The sequence below is a fragment of the Sinocyclocheilus rhinocerous genome, unplaced genomic scaffold, assembly GCF_001515625.1.
Source record: "Sinocyclocheilus rhinocerous isolate Xijiao unplaced genomic scaffold, SAMN03320098_v1.1 scaffold1526, whole genome shotgun sequence".
Lineage (NCBI taxonomy): Eukaryota > Metazoa > Chordata > Actinopteri > Cypriniformes > Cyprinidae > Sinocyclocheilus > Sinocyclocheilus rhinocerous.
In genome coordinates, this window is record NW_015645067.1 from 27,734 (window position 1) to 32,389 (window position 4,656).

A 4,656-nucleotide genomic window follows, 5' to 3' on the forward strand; every position below is an offset into this window, starting at 1 on the left:
CAGAACCCGACTGATGGACTCTATTAAAAAGAGAAAACAGTTGCTAAGGTTTGATTGGTCAGAAATGTTTTTAGGGCATCTAACATCTAAGTGCAGGCCAGGGCTGCATGTTTTTGGCTTGCATGAGATGCGGCGCTGCCAAGCATATGTTCAACACCAGCACCTCACACTTGAAAAACAGGCACATGCTGGCATGCATCAGACTGGAAGAGTTGGCAACATCAACAAACAGCTAGCAGCAATTGTTATTCAAGGAGTTTCCAAGGAAACACACTGGCCACGTCTTTCCTTTGTCGGCATCTGGAGATGCGAAACCTGCCCATTGGCTGTCATTAGCAGCTTCTGAAGAGATTCCACTGCAGGTTTTCATTTATACACCTCGTATGAAAATTATTTTACCACTCTCTGTGCTAGTATAGCTATAGCACAGTAGATATATTTGGTCACACCTCAGGAAAACACTAATCATACTCTTCTGCTCAGCTACGCTGACGTCTCAGCATCTCGCTTCTATGTTACAGCAGTGATATGAGGCGACATGTTTGTTTTCCATCCCTGTCTCCTGCTGTAAGTGTGCTGACTCTGAACGCTATACTTTTTTTTTAGTCCAGGATGTTCTGCTCCAGTTCCCAGAACAAATCAAAAGCTCTTTGTGCATGTAGGTTGTAGCTGAATATGCCCTTGTCTCAAGTCCCTTGTATATGGTATTATTTTAATACTGTTTTGCTGAAAAAGTCAAATAATGGAAATGAAAGCAAAAATGGACTAAATAATGCCTGGTTTCTTGTTCTTCTTCTTTTTGCCAGACTTAAAGGCAAATATTTATAGACTACACCAGAACTTGACTATATATTCATGCCTTGACTCAATATGAATGAAATGCATGACACAGACACTTCAGGCAAAGATGGACTGAAATATTGAAGCCAAAATCCAATGAATTGCATGTTGGAAAGTTACTGCCATGCACAAATGAAATAAATAGGCTTTTCAAACATATATAGACTTACAGACTAATTACTGTCTTATTTCATTTTAAATATCGAAATTATATTATTATACATATATAGTCTACATAGTGTAGGTAAATCTATTTTATTTTCAATACCTGTGATTATCTTTATGAGTGTGTGATTGAATCATTCACTCAACTGACTTGTTCAAAAATGACTCATTATGAAAAAAGTGATTATCTTTCTGAGCAAGTGAATTGATCACTCAACTGATTTGTTAAAAAACACTGAATCATTCAGCATAGAAACACTGTGTGTTTCCTGGTGTGCCAATTATTCTGCTGTGACTTTGTTTGGAACTCTTTTTTTTGTTGGTGGCAGTGATGCGAAATATAAAAATGCAAATCACAAAATCATCTCAACATGCAACTACCAATGAGCAAAGACTGAATCTTGCTGTATATCCTATATACAGTAAGATTGGTGTCGTCTCTATGAACTTATTGATTTGAATTGCATCAAAAGTGTTTTAAAATAAAGATGAAAGCAACAGAAAATGGTCCTACCATTTAGCCATAGTAGTGCAACATGAAGACATGGACAAGGATTTTGTACTAGAGGTCAAAGTTGAACAACACTGGTATCTTGGGACACTGACGACCTTTCCAGGTCTAATCGAAATGTCAGTAACTTCATCCTTTGCCAACTCAACCCTTTCTTAGCCTTTTGCTGTACCCTTGCCATCTGCATTGATTTTCATTGCATTTTATTTTTGTCTCTCACACCCGTCAATAACCTGGCTCATCTTGCAAAGAAATCATACAGAAAAATCTGAAATTATATTTTGCATAAAAAGAAGCCTATGACCATTAAGAATTTATTGCATTAAAAAAAAATTTTTTTAATGATAATTAAGCCCAGTTTTATTACTTTAATGTGACAAATGATGCAAAAATACTTTACAATTTAAATAGTATTAAATTAGGAAAATTTGAGTGCTTATTTATACCTTGAGAAAAAGACTGCATTTGCAAAGTTTAATTTCTTCTTTTGATTTCGGGTTGAAATGTGACTTGGACAGGTTTTTTAAGCATTAATTTATTGATTCTCTAAAGGACAGTCTCTCTTAGCCAAACTATTTTAATGCATCCTAGCTGAATAAAAGTATTAATTTCTTTCAAAACAGATCCTGCTGAAGTCTATAATGCAGTAATTGTTATGCACATCTCTATAAGAACTGGAGGCTATTCTACTTGAAGAGTGGTGCAATATCCCACCGCAGGTATTTCACAACCACTCTGACAGGATTTCGTGAAAGACCGAAGCCGTTCTGAAGGAAAATCACGCTTTATATTCAACGCGATAAGGACACGAAGGCTGAATGGTGTTCTTTATCATAAGGCGCTCTATCATAACCTCCTGTAACGCTATTGTCAAGTGCTGTCGAGGGATAGAGGAACACAATAAAGCCTTATGAGGCTTTGAGCTGCTAAAGCCTCAGTGTTCGAATCCCCAGCCGAATGCATCACAATGCCGCCTGGCTTACTGATGGTTATTTACCCTCTTAGAAATGAAAACAGTCCGGAGAGATTCGGATCCAGCTGGAATGGACGAGACCACAGCATATTAGCTGTCAGTCAAGCCGTGAGCGGCTCTGGACGGGCCTCGTCGCGTCACGCTGAGGCGAATGCTAATGGACCGCACACATGTTCATGTTTCCTCAGCGGGCCGCGACGAGAACATTAGATGCCTGACAGAAACACAGAGCTTTCCTGCAATGACACTTTAACTATTGCTTTGCACACTTCATGTCTCTGCTCTCGCACACTTATTTCTCTGGTTGTGTTCGTAACAGCACACTGCCACACTGCTCTTGCTATTTCTAAAGTGTGTATAATAAGTACACTGTGCATAGCATGTGAATATTTTAGATTTTACATACTGTATGTCAAAATGTGTTTTTTTTTAGGCATACTGTAAATGAAACATTATTGGCGATTAACATGAAAATACTATTTCTGTTGTATTTTTTCTAAATTTAATGTTACTTGCCATTTATTTTAAATTTTTTTATGAGCAATTAGTATATTTACTAGCAATTTCTGAGTGAAAATTATTTCTACACAGTGTGCACTACTGTATCCTAGTATTATTTTTAGTATCGTTGACACACTAAAATAGTAATACTTCTACTAATAGTTTTTATTATTTTTAATTAGTTTTTATTTGTAGTTTTTACATTTTTAGCATTTTTACATTTTTATTTTAGTTAAAGTTTTAGAAATTTTATTGTGCTTTTTCATCATTTTTCTTTCAATACAGAATGTCTATATCACTAACTATAACAACTTATAACTAAAATAATTTTCTGTTTTAATTTTAGTTAAAATTTTAGTAATTTTTTGTCTGTTTTGTCATTTTTATAGTTTTTTTTAAGTATGTTAGTACAGTTTTTAAATTCATTTATAGTTTATATGCAGTTTTTTACTCAATTTAATTGCATTTATTTTAGTAATTAAAAAAGTACAGTATATAATGTGTACAATACGGTATCTCAGAATGGGACACAGTACAATACACACCCAACATGTTTTTGACACCTAATCTGATAGGGCTACTAAAAATTAAGACATTTTCATACTAAATTGGATTTAAATTTTTTTTTTTTTAAATAACCATAATTATTTCCAAACTGACAACTGCATATCATTTGAAGTAAATCTGCAATGAGATGCGCATTCTGCAATTTGAAACATTTAAAAACATGCAATACAGAGATATGGAAGGTCAAGTTGAGCTGATTGCATTGTGGGATACAGCAGAAGTAGTATGCCATTCTTAAACATCCATCTGTGAATGTGACAGTCCACCCATCCTCATGTTTGATCATAAAACACACACACATTTCTGTCGGATGGATGCAGGACATTCTCTCTGACAGCGCTGCCCTTTTCTGTGCTGTTTTCTGCGGTTCAGGTAATGCTGTCATACAAGTCAGGACTACAGGAACCACACCGCCGCAGGCTAACGAGGAACAACCACCGTCATGATGATCATCATCTGATGTTTGTCAGAGATGACAAGCCTCATGTTCCCAAATCAGCCCTCAGGACAGAAGAGCAGGAGATCTGATCATACTGCAGCAAATGAAAGCAGAGTAAATGTTTTTCTTTTTGGTAGTGAAAATATAGAACACAAAACTGGGAACTATAAAACTATATTTTAGCTGACAAATTCAATGCAATTCTTATGGTTCTTCAATGGTTCTGTGCAGCAAAACACTCTTCATTTTATATGATTTTTTTAGTTGAATACATGAAAATAAATTATTAAACATTTGAATAAATAATTTAATGAATGAATTAATAAATAATATAATACATTTTAGCTGTTAAATTATAGATAAAAATAAAAAATATATACACATACATATATACCAGAGTAGCATCCCAAAAGTAAAGTGTGCTGGTTGCAGTCTCATGCTGTGGGGCTGTGTTTCAGCGGCAGGGACTGAGGGACTCGTCAGAGTAGAAGAAAAGCTCAATGCACCAAAATATTGAGATAGCCTTAAAATTTAAAGCAGTTTAACATAAGGCTGCAACATAACAAAACATTAAAAAAAAATAAAAGGGTATGAATACTTCTGTATTATATATATATATATATATATATATACACACACACACACACACACACACACACA